Source organism: Tachypleus tridentatus, unplaced genomic scaffold (genome assembly GCF_004210375.1).
Source record: "Tachypleus tridentatus isolate NWPU-2018 unplaced genomic scaffold, ASM421037v1 Hic_cluster_2, whole genome shotgun sequence".
Taxonomy (NCBI): domain Eukaryota; kingdom Metazoa; phylum Arthropoda; class Merostomata; order Xiphosura; family Limulidae; genus Tachypleus; species Tachypleus tridentatus.
The window spans coordinates 8,646,212-8,664,736 of NW_027467782.1; the positions used below are offsets into that span (position 1 = coordinate 8,646,212).

The 18,525-nt window shown below is 41.1% G+C and overlaps 1 long non-coding RNA gene across 12 annotated transcripts in view; it reads left to right on the plus strand.

Moving 5' to 3' along the window:
• LOC143242965 (uncharacterized) overlaps nucleotides 1-18,525 on the plus strand; it is a 785,169-nt gene that overhangs the window by 490,021 nt on the left and 276,623 nt on the right. The window lies entirely within an intron of this gene.

Here is an 18,525-nt window from a genome sequence, read left to right on the forward strand (position 1 = left end):
GGACATTTTATCAACTGTTACCTCCGTTTCTGGGACCTTTCCCCACTGAATACACATCATTGCCAGGGACATTTCTCCTACTGCTTACCCCGTTGCTAGTGACATTTACCTTACACTTACCTCCATTGCTAAGGACATTTCCCAACTGCTTTTTTCACCGTTGCGAAGGACATTTCTCTCACTGCTTACCTCTGTTGCTAGGGACATTAAACCCACTGCTTACCTATCTTTGTTAGGGGACAAATTTTGGACATTGCTTTTTTTTTCCCGTTGGTAAGAAGAATTTTTCGACACTGCTTAACCCGTTGCTGGGGACATTTCCCCACTACTTTCTCCCGTTTAGCAGGGACATTTCTCACTGCTTACCCCCATTGGTATAGAGAATTTTAGACACTGCTTACCCCCCGTTGCTGGGAAATCTCCGACACTTACCTACACGTTGCTGGGAACATTTCCCCTTGCTTCTTAACTTTCCATTGCTAGGGACATTTCACAACTGCTTACCAACCTTTGCTAGAGCTTACTGCTTGCCCCCGTTTCTGAGACATTTCCCTCACTGCTTACACCTGTTTCTAGGGAGAATTTTCCCACACTGCTTACCCCCATTGATGGGAACATTTTTCGACACTACTTACCCCATTGCTGGGAAATTTCCCCTACTGGTACGACCAGTTGCTAGGGACATTTCATACTGAATACATCTCGTTGCTCAGGACTTTCCCCACTGCTTACCCTCGTTGCTAAGGGGCATTTCCCCACTGCTTACCCTGTTGCTAGGGACATTTCACCCATTGAATACATCCATTGCTGGGACATTTCACCCACTGAATACATCCCATTGCTAGGACATTTCCCCCACTGCTTACCTCAGTTGCCAAGGACATTAAACCCACTGCTGCTTACCTCCGTTGTTAGGGATATTTCAAACTTTGCTTACTCCAGGTGGTAGGGACATTTTTTCGACAATGTATACCCGTTGCTGGGACATTTCCCCACTGTATAACTTCCCACATTGTTCGTGACATTTCCCCAACTTTCTTACCCCATTTTGCTAGGGACATTTCGGACCTTTCTTGCCTTCGTTGCTAGGGACATTTCCAACTTTCTTATCCTGTTGCTTGGGTAATTTCCGCATCTTTACCCCATTGCTAAGGACATTTCCCCATTGCTTATCACACCATTGCTAATGACATTTCGGACACTGCTTACTTCCGTTTCTAGGGACATTTCACCTACTGTTTACCCTGTTGCTAGGGCACTTTTCCCTCTGCTCCCCCCTTTGCTAGGGACATTTCCCCCACTTTTCTTACTCACGTTGCAGTGTCATTTCTCCCAATGCTTACCCCTGTTGCTAGGGACATTTTCCCACTGCTTATTCCCGTTGCTCAGGACATTTCCCCACTGTTTACAACGTTGCTAAGGATATTTTCCATATTGCTTATCCACGGTTGCTTTATGGACATTTCCGACGCTGCTTACCCCGTTGCTAGGGACATTTACTTTACTTTTACCCCCGTTGCTACGGACATTTTCTGCTCACTGCTTTACCCAGCGTTGCTGGGGACATTTTCCTTACTGCTTACCACCCTGTTACTGGGACATTTCCCCACTGTTTTACGTCTGTTGCAAGGGACATTTCCACTGAGACTACTGAACCATTGCTGAGTGAAATTTCCCACTGCTACACCCGTTGCTAAGGACATTTTCCCACTTCTTATCCCCGTAACTAGGACATTTTGGACACGGCTTACCCCGTCTGCTAGGGACATTTCCGACACTTCTTACTTTCGTTAGCGGGTCATTTCCCCACTAATACATCCATTGCTTGGGACATTTCCCACTGCTTACCCTCGGTTGTCAAGATCATTTAAACCCACTGCTTTACCTCTGTTCCGTTGGGATAATTTCGGACACTACTTACTCCCGTTGCTGGGGACATTTTCCCCACTACTTACCCCCCGTTGCTAGGGACATTTCCCACTGCTTACCCCCCACGTTAAAAGGAACATTTCCTTCACTGCTTACCTGTTGCTGGGACATTTTAGACCTGCATCCCGGTTTCTAGAGACATTTCCCTCACTGTTTTACATCTGTTACTAGGAAAATTTTCCCCACTGCTTACTTACCCACCTTGCTTAGGGACATTTCCCCCCACTGTTTACCACCCGTTGCTAGGAACATTTCCCCAGTGCTTACCCCCCCCCGATGCTGGACACATTTTCCTTACTGTTTACCACCCGTTGCTAGGGACATTTCCCCACTGTTGCCTTTGTTGCTAGGGACATCTCATGGTGAGGCACAATCCATTTGCTGGAAGATTTCCCCTGCACTGCTTACTCCCGTTGCGAAGGACATTTCCACCCACCACTGCACCTGTTGCTAGGGACATTTCAGACACTGTTCACCCCCATTGCTAGATACATTTTGCCTCACTGAATAAATCCCGTTGCTGGGGATTTCTTTCACTCGTTACCTCAGTTGACAAGTCAATTAAACCCCTGCTTACCTCCGATGTTGGGGATATTTACCACTTTGCTTCCACTTTCAGTTGCTAGGGGCATTTCCCCTCCACTGTTTACCCCATTGCTAGGGACATTTTCCACACTGTTTACACCCGTTGGTAAGGACATTTACCCCACTGCATACTCTATTTTCTGGGGACATTTCCGACATTACTTACACCCCGTTGCTCGTTTCATTTCCCCAAATGTTTACCCCAGTTCTAGGGACATTTCGGACACTGTTTACCTTGTTGCTGGGGATATTTCCAACCACTGCCTACTCCCGTTTTAAAGACATTTCAACTCTTTACACCCGTTGATGGATGATTTCCCATTGATTATCACCGTTTAGTGACTTTTTTCGGACACTACTTGCCACCGTTTCTGGGGACATTTCCCTGTTTACCCCCGTTGCTTGGGACATTTTTCCCTCTGCTTTCCCCTTTGCTAGTGACATTTCGCCCCTCTGCTTACCTGACGTTTTTTTGTGTCATTTCACTAGAAGTGCTTCACCCTGTTCCTGGGGACATTTACGCAGCCTGCTTACCTCACGTTCGTTTTTGCGTGTCATTTCACCCAAAGCTTACACCATGTTGTTAGGGTCATTTCTTCCTGCTTACCCACGTTGCTTGTGTCATTTCACCTAATGCTTTTCCTTCTTAGTAGGGACATTTTCCCCACTGCTTATACCCCACGTTGCTAGGGACATTTCCTTTTGTGTTTGCCTTCGTTGCTAAGTACATTTCCCCACTGGTGTGACACTGATTCTAGGGACATTTCGGACACTACTTTTCCCCATTGCTATGAGACATTTCCCCACTGCTTACTCCCCGTTTATGAAACATTTCCTCCACTTGTTTACCCTCTTTTGGCCTGATTTTCCTTTCCGTGCTTACCTATTGCTCCAGGAAGATTTCCCCAACTTCTTACACCCTTTGCTGGGGACATTTCACCAGGTGCTTTCCCTCGTTGCTAGGGACATTTCCCACACTGTTTACACTTGATGATACGGAAATTTTCCCATGCTTACCCCCTGTTGCTAGGGGACTCCCGTTTCTGACACTACTTACCCCAGTTCCTTGGGACATTTCCCCACTGCTTACCCCCGGTGGTTAGGGACATTTTTCCCACTGAATACACCCCATTTATAAGGACATTTTCCTTTTGCTGTATCACCATTGGCATTTCGCCCTCTGCTTACCTGACGTTTTTGTGTCATTTCACCCAATGTTTACCCATGTTGCTGGGGTCATTTCTACACTTACCCCACGTTGTACAGTGTCATTTCACTTAATGCTTTTCCTTGTTGATAGGGTTCATTTCCCCTGCTTACCCCCGTTGCAAGGGACAATTCCCTCTGTATTTACCTCCGTTGCTTAAGTTACATTTCCCCACTGGGTGACACTGAGTGCTAGGGACATTTCGGGACACTGCTTTTCCCCATTGCTGGGTACATTTCCCCAACTGCTTACTCCCCGGTTTATGAAACATTTCCTCCACTGTTTACCCTCTTTGCTTCGGAAATTTTCCGTGCTGCTTACCCATTGCTCAGAAGATTTCCCCAACTGCTTACACCCTTTGCTGAGGAACATTTCGGATACTGCTTACCCCGTTGCTAGGGACAATTCACCCAATGCTTACCCCGGTGGTTAGGGACATTTTTCCCACTGAATACACCCCATTTATAGGGACATTTCCTTTTGCTTATCACCGTTGCTAGGGACATTTCCTTTACTGTTTATCCATGTTGCTAGGAACATTTCCATACTACTTATCAACTGTTGCTAAGGGCATTTCCCCACTGTTTACCTCCGTTGCTAGGGACATTTCTAGTAATACACCCTGTTGCTAGGGCAATTTCCCCACTGAAAACATCCATTGATAAGGACATTTCCCCTATTGCTAACCTCAGTTGCAAAGGACATTAAACCACTGCTTTCCTCCGTTGTTGCGGACATTTCGGACGCTGTTTACTTCCGTTGGTGAGACATTTTCAACACTGCTCATACCATGTTGGTGGGACATTTCCTACAGTTCACCCCAATTGCTGGGAAATTATAGACACTTCTTCACCCCGTACTAGGGACATTTCAGACACTGCTTACCCCATGTTGCTGGGACATTTCCCACACTTCATACCCACGTTGGTGGGACATTTCCCCACTATTTACCACCCTTTGGTGGTGATTCCTGCTTACCCCCCATCGTTTCTAGGAGATATTTCCCCTCTGCTTACACCCGTTGCTATGGAGATTTTCCCCACTGCTTATCCGGTTCTTAAGTACATTTCCCCACTGTTTAGCCACGTTTGCTAAGACATTTAGGAATCTGCCTGCACCATTGCTAGGAATATTTCAACACTACTTACCCCCGTTGCTGGGGACATTTCGGACACTGCTTAACCCTTTACTATGGAGATTTCACCCACTCTTTACCTCCGTTGCTAGGGGCATTTACCCCACTGCTTAAAACCGTTCCTAAGGATATTTTGGACACTGCTTACCCCCCATTGCAAGGGACGTTTCCACCACTTCGTAATCCCCGTTTCTAGAGACATTTCCTCACTGTTTAAACCCACGTTGCTGGGTATTCTTTCCCCACTGCTTACCCCGTTGCTAGGGACATTTCTGACATGGCTGACCCCCATTGCTAGGGACAATTTACCCGGTTCTTACCCCATTGCTGGGGACATTTCCCCTACTGTTTACACGTTTCTACGGACATTGAACCACCTGGTTTACCCACACTTGCTAGGGACATTTCCCCCCACTGCTTACTTCCCGTTTTAGGGATCCTCAATGTTTACCCCGTTTTTCGGAAATTTTCCCCACTGCTTACCCCCGTTGCTAAGGAGTTTCCCTCACTGCTTATTCTGGTTGCTAGGGACATTTCTGACAATGCTTACCCCCGTTGCTGGGGATGTTTCTCTCACTGCTTACCTTGTTGCTGGGGACATTTACCTTACTAATTACCTCTGTTGCTTAGGGCATTTCCCAACTGCTTACACCCATTGCTAAAGACATTTCCCCACAGCTTATCTCTGTTGCCAGTGCGCATTAAACCCACTACTTACCTCCATTGTTAGGGACATTTTGGACACTGCTTACTCCCATTGGTTAGAACATTTTCGACACTGCTTATACCCCTTTGCTGGGGACATTTCCCCCACTACTTACCCCATTGCTAGGGACATTTCTGACACTGCTTACCTCCGTTGCAATAAAACATTTTTCACATTTTCTTACCCTTGTTGCTCGGGACATTTCCCCCACTACTTACCACCATTTGCTAGGGACACTGCTTACCCCCGTTTCTCGAGACATTTCCCGCACTGCTTATCTCCATTGCTAGGGATATTTCCGACACTACTTATCCCTGTTGCTAAGGCCAATTCACTCAGTGCTTAACCCCATTGCTAAGGACATTTCCTCCACTTCTTATTCCCCGTTTCTAGGGACATTTACCTTACTGGTTATATCCGTTTCTAGGAGCAGTTCCCCCACTAAATACACCCCGCTGCTAAGGACATTTCCCCCACTTCTTATTCCCCGTTTCTAGGGACATTTACCTTACTGGTTATATCCGTTGCTAGGAATATTTCCCCCACTGCAAACCCCGTTGCTAGGGTCATTTCCCCACTGTTTACCCCGTTTCTAAGGACATTTCTTTATTGCTTATCACCGATGCTAAGGACATTTCCCCTCTTCTTATTCCCCGTTTCTAGGGACATTTACCTTACTGGTTATATCCGTTGCTAGGAACATTTCCCCCACTGCATACCCCGTTGCTAGGGACATTTCCCCTACTGTTTACCCCAGTTCCTAAGGACATTAACCCCACTGCTTACTTCACGCTGCTACTGTCATTTCACCCAACGCTTACCCATGTTGCTAGGGTCATTTCCCCACTGTGTTACCCCACGTTGCTTGTGTCATTTCACCCACTGCTTATCCCTGTTGATAGGGACATTTCCCCCACTGCTTACCCCCGTTGCTCGGGATATTTCCCCCACTGTTTACCCCGTTGCTAACGACATTTTCCCACTGATTAACACCGTTGCTAGGGACATTTCCGACACTGCTTGCCCCCATTGCTAGGATCATTTACCCCACTGAATACATTTCGTTGCTAAGAACATTTCCCCACTGCTTACCTCAGTTGCCAAGGATATTAAATCCACTGCTTACCTCCATTGTTAGGGATATTCCGGACCTCTTTACTCCGTTGGTAGGGACATTTTCGACACTCCTTATACCCCGTTGCTGCGGACACTTCCTGCACTTTTTACCCCCGCTGCTGGGAAAATTTTAGACACTGCCTAACCCCGTTGCTAGGGACATTTCCGACACTGCTTACCCCTGTTGCTAGGGGCATTTCCCCACTGCTTGCGACCCTTTGCTAGGAACCCTGCTTACTGCCCATTTCTAAGGACATTCCCCTACTGCTTACCCACGTTGCAAGGTACATTTTAGACACTGCTTACCCCCGTTGTTAAATATATTTCCTTTACTATTTACCTCAGTTGCTAGGGACATTTCCACCACTTATTAAACTCCGTTCCTAATAAAATTTTGACACTGCTCACTCCCGTTGCTGTCTACATTTCCCCAGTTCTTACCCCCCCGTTTCTGGGAATATTCTTCCCACTGCTTACCCCCCGTTGCTAGGGACGTTTCCTTACTGTTTACCACTCGTTGCTAGAGACATTTCCCTCACTTTTCCCCTATTGCTAGGGTCCTTTTCCCTACTGATTACCCCAGATGCTAGGGAAATTTCCCCCACTGCTTATCCCCGTTGCTAAAGACATTTCCCCACTACTCACTCCCATTACTAAAGACGTTTTGAACACTGCTTACCTCAGTTGTCAAGGATATTGAACCCACTGCTTACCTCCATTGTTAGGGATATTTTAAACACTACTCACTCCCGTTGGTAGGGACATTTTCGACACTGCTTATATCCCGTTGCTGGGGACATTTTCGACACTGCTTATATCCCGTTGCTGGGGACACTTCCTGCACTTTTTACCCTCGCTGCTAGGAAAAGTTTAGACACTGCCTTTCCCCGTTACTAGGGACATTTCCGACACTGCTTACCCCTGTTGCTAGAGACATTTCCCCACTGCTTACCACTCTTTGCTAGAAACCCTGCTTACTGCCAATTTTAAGGACATCCCCCTTCTGCTTACCCACGTTGCTAGGGACATTTTAGACACTGCTTACCCCCTTTGTTAAAGATATTTCCGACACTACTTACCCCCGTTGCTAGGGACATTTCCCCCACTGTTTACCCCTGTTGCTTGGGACATTTCCGTCACTGCTTACCCCCGTTGCTAGAGTCATTTCCCTCATTCAATACATCCTATTGCTTTGGATATTTCCCCCTCAGCTTACCTCAGTTGCCAAGGACATTAAACTCACTGCTTACCTCCGTTGTTAGGGATATTTCAAACACTGCTTCCTCCCGTTCCTAGGGACTTTTCCGACACTGTTTCCCCCATTTGCTGGGAACATTTTCCCCACTACTTACCACCATTGCTAGGGACATTTCCCACTGCTTACCCCATTGAAAGGGACATTTCCTTCACTGTTTACCCCCATTGTTTAAAAAAATTTTAGACACTGCTTACCCACTTTGCTATGGACATTTCCGATACTGCTTACTTCCCATTGCTAGGGACATTTCCCACACTTCTTATCCCTCTTGCTAGGGACATTTCCCCCTCTGCTTACTGCCCTTTGCTAGGGACCTTGCTTACCCCCGTTTCTTGAGACATATCCCTCACTGTTTAGACCAGTTGCTAGTAAAATTTTACCTACTGCTTACCCTTGTTCCTAAGGACATTCCCCTACTGCTTACCGACGTTGCTAGGGACATTTTAGACACTGCTTACCCCCGTTACTAGGTATATTTCCCACTGAATACACTCCGTTGCTAGGGAAATTTCTCCCACTGCTTCATCCAATTGTGAAGGACTTTTCCCTCACTACTTACCCTTGTTACTAAGAACATTTTAAACACTGCTTACCCCTGTTGCTAGGGACATTTCAGACACTGCTTACTCCCGGTGGTAGGGACATTTTCGACATTGCTTATACCCCGTTGCTTGGGACATTTCCCCCACTACTTACCCCTGTTGCTGGGACATTTCCCCACTGCTTACCACCCTTTGCTAGGGACCCTGTTTACCCCCGTTTCCAGAGACATTTTCTCACTGTTTATACACGTTGCTTTGGAAATTTTCTCCACTGCTTACCCCGTTGCTGGTGACATTTTGGACACTGCTTACCACTGTTGCTGGGACATTTCACCCACTGCTTAACCACGTTCCTAAGAACATTTCATCAACTGTTTACCTTTATTGCTAGGTTCATTCCCCCAGTGAATATACACCGTTGCTAGGGACATTTCACCTACTGCTTACTCCGTTGCTAGGGACATTTACCTTACTGTTTACCTCCGTTGCTAGGGACATTTCCCAACTGCTTACCCCCATTGCTGGGACATTTCCCCACTGCATACACCCGTTGCTGGGACATTTTCCACTGATTAACACCGATTCTAGGAACGTTTCCGACACTGCTTACCCCTGTTGCTTGTGTCATTTCCGACCCTGCTTAACACCCGTTGTTTGGGACATTCCTTCACTGCCTATACCTGTTTCTAGGGGCATTTCGGACACTGCTTACCTCCGTTGCTATGGACATTTCCGACACTGCTTACCCCCGTTGCTAGCGACATTTCCCCAGTTCTTACCGCCGTTGCTAGGGATATTCTTCCCACTGCTTTCACCCGTTGCTAGGGACATTTCCCCCACTGCTTAACCCCGTTGCTAAAATATTTTCCCTACTGTTTACCTCAGTTGCTAGGGGCATTTCCCACAATAATTACACCCAGTTGCTGGGATATTTCTACAACTGTTTACTCCCATTGCTGGGGATATTTACCCACTTTTTTTGCCCTATTGCTAGGGTCCTTTTCTTCACTGATTACCTTTGCTGGTAGAGACATTTCCCTTATTGCTTATTATCGTTGATACAGACATATCCTACACTGTTTTCCCCACGATGCTAGGGATATTTCCCTTACAGCTTACAACCTGTTGCTAGGGTCATTTCCCTACTGTTTACCTCTGTTGCTAAAACATTTCCCGCAGAATACAACCCATTGCTGGGAAATTTTCACCACTACGTACTTCCATTACTTAAGACATTTTGGACACTGCTTACCCCGTTTCTAGGGGCATTTCCGACACTACTTACCCCTATTGCTTTGGACATTTCCCCCACTTATTACCCCCATTGCTAGGGACATTTCCCACTGATTACCCCCCTTTGAAAGGGACATTTTCTTCACTGTTGACATCCGTTGCTAAGGAAATTTTAGACAGTGCTTACCCCGTTGCTAATGACATTTCCGACACTGCTTATTTCCCATTGCTAGGAACATTTACCTTAACGTTTACCTTCGTTGCTAGGGACATTTCCCCCACTCGTTACCACCCTCTGCTAGGGACACTGCTTACCCCCCATTTCTAGACACATTTCCCTCACTGCTTACACCTGTTGCTAGGGATATTTTCCCCACGCTTTACCACTGTTCCTAAAGACATTCCCCCACTGTTTACCCACGTTGCTAGGGATATTTCAGACACTGCTTACTCCCGTTGATATGGACATTTTCGACACTGCTTACACCCCATTGATGTTGACATTTCCCCCACTACTTACCCCGATTGCTAGGGACATTTCCCTCTGCTTACCCCCGTTTAAAAAGACATTTTCTTCACTGTTTTCTCCCGTTGCTAAAGAAATTTTAGACACTGCTTACCCCCGTTGGTAGGGACATTTCCGACACTGCTTCCCCCCATTGCTAGGGACATTTCCAACACTTATTACCCACGTTGCTAGGGACATTTCCCCCACTGCTTACCACCCTTTGCTAGGGACCTTGCTTACCCCCCGTTTCCAGAGACACTTCCCTCACTGTTTACACCCGTTGCTAGGGAAAGTTTCCCCACTGCTTACCCCCGTTCCTAAGGACATTCTCCCACTGCTTACCCAGGTTGCTAAGGACATTTTGGACACTGCTTTCTTTTTTGCTAGGGGCATTTTCTCCACTGTTTACCACCCGTTGCTATGGACATTTTCCCCACTGTTTACCTCCGTTGCTATGGACATTTCCCACTGAATACACCCCGTTGCTAGAGAAATTTCCCCCACTTCTTACCCCCGTTGCAAAGGACATTTCCCCCACAACTTACACACGTTACTAAGGACATTTTGGATATTGCTTTCCCCCGTTGGACCGCGGAGTGTTGAGGTGCGTAGCGCGTAAAGTCATCTGTCCACAGTTGCAACACACAGTACCGAGTTCCAATCTGCCTCTGAAAGCAACGTCAGCACAAAAAACTGTTCGTCAGGAGCTTAATAAAATGGGTTTCCATGGCCGAGCAGCCGGACGCAAACCTAAAATCAAGATGCACAATACCAAGCGTCGGCTGAGCGGTATAAAGCACACCGCCATTGGATTCTGTAGAAATGGAAAAGCGTTTTCTGGAGAAATGAATCATACCTCACTATCTGTCAGTCTGACGAACGAATCTGGGTTTAGCTGACTCCAGAACGCTACCTTCCTGAATGTTTAGTGCCAATTCTAAAGTTTTATGGATGAGGAGTCTGTCAACACTACTCATTAACTGTCGTTTTGTCAGCAATTCAGATAATTTAAAAATGTTTGTGGAAACGTATTTTAATACATTTTAATTTCTGAAGAAAGAAAATTGTAACCAGTTATTTAATTTGTTAACTTGGTTGATCCATTAATGTTTTTAATAGAACTTTGATGCTTCAAATGACTTTATTACAACATAAACTAATTTTAATTCCGTGATTTGTTGTACGCCTGCATTATATTGTGAATAAACTGTTAGTGCCATCTGATCAATGATTTGAGTATTACTTAGAAACACAATTTGATTTGCTGTATATGTCCAAACTTTTATATGAATAAGTATGAAAGAGAAATGAAATTATTGGTAATGGTAAATTTGAGAAATATTTTCACAAAAGTAGCTTTTCTATTTTAAAATAAACTTATTATTAAAGGTAAAATATTTATTAATATTAAGTCTTAGCATATACTAGGGCCGGGCATGGTTAAGGAGCTCGACTCGTAAACATGTTCGCTCTTTCAGCCGTGGGGGCATTATTATATGATAGTCACTCCCTCTATTTCTTGGTGAAAGAGTTTCCCAGGAGATGGCGATGGGTGGTACTGCCTAGCTGGCTTCTCTGTAGCCTAAAACTGCTAAATTAAGTACGGCAAACGCAGATAGCCATTTTGTATTTTTGCTCCGAAATTCAAAAAACAAACAAACCATATATTAGAGATTAAAATATTGTGTAAGTTTTGAGTCACACTATTACTACTTCTTGTAAAAATTATTTTTATTAAACTTCTATAGTTGATATGGTATTTGAATTATTATTGTCAATAACAACTCGGTGAAAATGAATTGAACCTACTATTTATGATAAATATGTGAAAGGCCTCCATTGGCACAGCGGGATGTCTGCATACTTATATTGCTAAAAACCGTGTTTCCATAGTCGTGGTGAGTAAAGCACAAATATCCTTTTGTTTTCTTCACCCACGAGTGCGGCGGTAAGTCTACAAATTTACAATGCTAAAATCAAGGGTTCGATTCCCCTCGGTGGACTCAACAAATAGCCTGATGTGGCTCAACTATAAAAAACACACACACACACTTTTTGTCTTACACTGTAAAATTAGGGACGGCTAGCGCAGATAGCCCTCGAGTAGCTTTGCGCGAAATTCAAAACAAACAAAATCCATTTGTTTCACCCATGTAGGTTAAATTGCACGTGTCACAACGCTTGGAGAATTATTTTCAAAATTTTATTAACTTACATTTTAACCACTTACGTCAATGAGATTAGCATCAAAACGTAGTTCATAATCTAAATTTTAAAATTACATATGTTTTAATTTCCTAATTTAAGAGGAAATGTAAAGACAAAAGTTAAGTATCTATTACTGTATGTCACATAATACCTCCAGCTGTCTTATTACTCAGTTTCTGTTTTATCACGCCCACTATTCAACATGTACAAATACTTAAAGAAATAGAAACTCGAATTTGAGCTACGGACATGATAAATGTAAAATAAGAACCTCCCTCTTCTATGATTTGTCGAGATAGCAATATATTTAGCAAATCAACATGAGTAACTCCGCCCTTCTAACCAATCATTTGAAAGTTCTTAAGTAGTACCACCGACTACTGTGACCATTAGAAAGAGTATTTTACCGGGTACGTAATTCTGACAATTGTTTGTAAATATGTGATCAATAAGACGTTTCTCTGGAAAGGAATGGGATTTTTGAACCCACATATATTTTACTTAGAGACCCGACTAAATTACAGGGATATTAAGGATACTAACAAAGTAATTTGATGTGTGTTTTTATTTATCAAAAGTTCATATTTGAAGTATACACAACCCGCTCGCAAGTGCAAAGAAAGCTTAATGATAGTACACATGTACGAGTGCACAAGTTCGTACTCGAAATCTGTGTTTTTCAAAGTATTTCTCATTTACTTTCTATTTATTAAGAAATACGACTCAAATTTAAACATTTATGAGTAAATAGTTATTTGTATATTTCTACACACATGTAACGAACGGTATATTTACAAGAATTCTTCTTCTAAAGCGGTTCAAACCGGATTAATCTGGTTCCAACCGGTTCAAACCGGTTCTAACCTCAATTTCCATGTTTTTACACTTTATATGCTGTTTTAACTGTATTACAAGAATCCTCCTTTTAAACCGGATCAAACTGGTTCTAACCTCAATTCGTATGTTTTTACACTTTATAGGCTGTTTTGACCGTATTACAAGAATTGTTCTTTTAAACCAGTTTTAACCGGATCCAACAGAATCAAACCGGTACTAACCTAAATTTGCCTGTTTTTATATTTTATATGCTGTTTTGACCGTATTACAGGAATTCTTCTTTTAAACCGGATCAAACCGGTTCTAACCTCAATTCGCATGTTTTTAAACATTATAGGCTGTTTTAACCGTATTACAAGAATTCTTCTTTTAAACCGGTTTTAACAAGTTCCAACCGAATCAAACGGGTTGTAACATAAATTTGCATATTTTACCCTTTGTATGCTCTTTTGATTTGATTAAAAGATTTCTTCATTTAAACCGGATTAAACTGGTTCCTACCTCAATTTGCGTATTTATATTCTGTTTTGACCGTACTACAAGAAATCTTTTTTAAACCGGTTTTAAACGGTTCCAACCTGATTAAACCTGTTCTAACCTCAATGTACATGTTTTTACACTTTATATGCTCTTTTAACCGAATTACAAGAATTCTTCTTTCCAACCGGTTTTAACCGGTTTCAAACGGATCAAACTGGTTTTAACCTCAATTCGCATGTTTTTACACTTTATATGCTGTTTTGACCGTATTAGAAGAATTCTTCTTTTAAACCGGTTTTAACCGCTTCAAACCAGATTAATCCGGTCGTAACCTCAATTTGCATGTTTCTACACTTTATATGCTCTTTTGAATTTATTAAAAGAATTCTTCTTTTAAACAGGATTAAACTGGTTCCTACCTGAATTTGAATATTTATACTCTATTTTGAGAGTACTACAAGAAATCTCCTTTTAAACCAGTTTTAACCATTTCCATCCTGATCAAACCGGTTCTACACTCAATTCGTATGTTTTTACATTTATATGCTGTTTTGACTTTATTACTAGAATTCTTATTTTTAACCGGTTTTAACCGTTTTCCACCGAATCAAACAGGTTCTTACCTCAATTTGCATGTTTTTACACTTTATATGCTGTTTTGACCGTATTGCAAGAATTCTTCTTTTAAACCGGTTTTAACCGGTTCCAACAGATCAAACTGGTACAAACCTCAATTTGGAAGTTTTATATTTTATATGCTGTTTTAACCGTATTACAAGAACCCTTCTTTTAACCGGATCAAACCGGTTCTTACCTCAATTTCCATGTTTTTACACTTTATATCCTGTTTTGACCGTATTACAAGAATACCCCTTTTATACCGGATCAAACCTGTACAAACAGGATCAAACCGGTTATAACCTCAATTCGCATCTTTTTACACTTTACATGCTGTTTTAAACGTATTACAAGAATTCTTCTTTTAAACAGGATCAAACTGGATTAATCTGGTCCCAACCAGATCAAACCGGTTCCATCCACAATTTCCATGTTTTCACACTTTATATGCTGTATTAACCGTATTACAGTAATTCTTCTTTTAAACCGGTTCCAACTGGATCAAACTGGTACTAATTTCAATTTGGAAGTTTTTACACTTTATATGCTGTTTTAACCGTATTACAAGAATCCTTCTTTTAAATCGGATGAAACCGATTTCAACCGGATCAAACCTCAATTAACATGTTTTTACACTTTATATGCTCTTTTCACCGCCTTACAAGAAATCTTTTAAACCGGTTTTAATCGGTTCCAGCCGGATCAAACCTGTTTTAATCTCAATTCGCATGTTTTTATACTTTATATGCTGTTTGGACTTTATTACAAGAATTCTTCTTTTCAACCGGTTTTCATCGGTTCCAATAGGTTCAAAGCGGTTCTAACCTGAATTCGCATGTTTTTACACTTTATATTCTGTTTTAAACGAATTACAAGAATTCTTCTTTCCAACCGGTTTTAACCGGTTTCAAACGGATCAAACTGGTTTTAACCTCAATTCGCATGTTTTTACACTTTATATGCTGTTTTGACCGTATTAGAATTCTTCTTCTTTTAAACCGGTTTTAACCGGTTCAAACCAGATTAAACCGGTCGTAACCTCAATTTGCATGTTTTTACACTTTATATGCTGTTTTGACCGTATTAGAATTCTTCTTCTTTTAAACCGGTTTTAACCGGTTCCTACCTGAATTTGAATATTTATACACCATTTTGAGAGTACTACAAGAAATCTCCTTTTAAACCAGTTTTAACCATTTCATTCCTGATCAAACCGGTTCTACACTCAATTCGTATGTTTTTACATTTATATGCTGTTTTGACTTTATTACTAGAATTCTTCTTTTTAACCGAATCAAACAGGTTCTTACCTCAATTTGCATGTTTTTACACTTTATATGCTGTTTTGACCGTATTACAAGAATTCTTCTTTTAAACCGTTTCAACCGGTTCCAACCGGATCAATCTGGTACTAACCTCAATTTGGAAGTTTTATATTTTATATGCTGTTTTAACCGTATTACAAGAACCCTCCTTTTAACCGGATCAAACCGGTTCTTACCTCAATTCACATGTTTTTACACTTTATATGCTGTTTTAACCGTATTACAAGTAACCTTCTTTTAAACCGGATTAAACCTGTTCTAACCTCAAAGTACATGTTTTTACACTTTATATGCTGTTTTGACTTTATTAAAAGAATTCTTCTTCTTAACCGGTTTAAACCGTTTTCCACCGAATCAAACAGGTTCTTACCTCAATTTGCATGTTTTTACACTTTATATGCTGTTTTGACCATATTACAAGAATCCTTCTTTTAAATCGGATGAAACCGAATTCAACCGGATCAAACCTCAATTCACATGTTTTTACACTTTATATGCTCTTTTCACCGCCTTACAAGAAATCTTTTAAACCGGTTTTAATAGGTTCCAGCCGGATCAAACCTGTTTTAATCTCAATTCGCATGTTTTTATACTTTATATGCTGTTTGGACTTTATTACAAGAATTCTCCTTTTAAACCGGTTTTAACAGGTTCCAACCGGATCAAACTGGTACTAACCTCAATTTGCATGTTTTTACACTTTATATGCTGTTTTTACCGTAAAACAAGAATTCTTCTTTTAAACCTGATCAAACCGGTTCAAACCTCAATTCGCATGTTTTTACACTTTATATGCTGTCTTAACCAAATTACAAGAATTCTTCTTTTAAACCGTTTTTAACCGAATATAACCTAAATTTGCATGTTTTACCCTTTGTATGCTCTTTTGATTTTATTAAAAGAATTCTTCTTTTAAACCGGAATGAACTGGTTCCTACATCAATTTGCATATTTATATTTTGTTTTGACCGTACTACAAGAAATCTTCTTTTAAACAGGTTTCATCCGGTTCCAACCTGATCAAACCGGTTTTAACCTCAATTTGCATGTTTTACCCTTTATATGCTGTTTTGACCGTATTACAAGAATTCTTCTTTTAAACCGGTTTTAACCGGTTCCAACCGGATCAAACCGGTACTAACCTCAATTTGGAAGTTTTTATATTTTATATGCTGTTTTAACCGTATTAGAAGAATCCTTCTTTTAAAACGGATCAAACCGGTTATTACCTCAATTCGCATGTTTTTACACTTTATATGCTGTTTTAACCGTATTAAAAGATATCTTCTTTTAAACCGAATTAAACCTCTTCTAACCTTAAAGTACATGTTTTTACACTTTATATGCTGTTTTAACAGTATTACAGGAATTCTTCTTTTAAACCGGTTTAAACCAGTTCCCACTGAATCGAACAGGTTCTAACCTCAAATTGCATATTTTTACACTTTATATGCTGTTTTGACTGTATTACAAGAAATCTTGTTTTAAACCGGATCAAAGCAGTTCCAACCGGATTAAATCTGATCTAACCTCAATGTACATATTTTTACACTTTATATGCTGTTTTAACCAAATTACAAGAATTCTTCTTTTAAACCAGTTTGAACAGGTTCCAACCGGATCAAACCGGTTCTAACCTCAATTTGCATGTTTTTATATTTTATATGCTGTTTTAACCGTATTACAAGAATCCTCCTTTTAAAACGGATCAAACCGGTTCTTACCTCAATTCGCATGTTTTTACACTTTATATGCTGTTTTAACCGTATTACAAGTAACCTTCTTTTAAACCGGATTAAACCTGTTCTAACCTCAAAGTACATGTTTTTACACTTTATATGCTGTTTTAACCGTATTACAGGAATTCTTCTTTTAAATCGGTTTTAATCGGTTCCAACCGGATAAAACGGGTTAAAAACCAATTCGCATGTTTTTACACTATATATGCTGTTTTGACCGTATTACAAGAATTCTTTTTTGAAACCGGTTTTAACCAGTTCCACTGAATCGAACAGGTTCTAACCTCAAATTGCATATTTTTACACTTCATATGCTGTTATGACGGTATTACAAGAAATCTTGTTTTAAACCGGACCAAAGCAGTTCCAACCGGATTAAATCTGATCTAACCTCAATGTACATGTTTTTACACTTTATATGCTGTTTTAACCAAATTACAAGAATTCTTCTTTTAAACCGGTTTTAACAGGTTTTAACCTCAATTCGCATGTTTTTACACTTTATATGCTGTTTTAACAGTATCAAAAAAAGTCTTTTTTTAAACCAAATCAAACCAGTTTTATCCTCAATTTGCATGATTTTACACTTTATATGCTGTTTTAACCGTATTACAGTAGTTCTTCTATTAAACCGAATTAAACCAGTTCCCAAGGGATCAAACCGGTTCTAACCTCAATTCGCATGTTTTTACACTTTATTTGCTGTTTTAACCGTATTACAAGAAATCTTGTTTTAAACCGGATCAAACCGGTTCCAACCTCAATGTACATCTTTTTACACTTTATATGCTCTTTTGACGAAATTACAAGAATTCTTCTTTTAAACTGGATCAAACCGGTTTTAACCTTAATTTGCATTTGTTTACACTTTATATGCTCTTACAACCGTATGACAGGATTTCTTCTTTTAAACCGGATCTAACTGGATTAATCTGGTTTTAACAAGATAAAACCGGTTCTATCCACAATTTCCATGTTTTGACACTTTATATGCTGTTTTGACCGTATTACAAGAATTCTTCTTTTAAACCGGGTTAAACATGTTCTAATCTCAATGTATATGTTTTTACACTTTATATGCTGTTTTATCTAAATTACA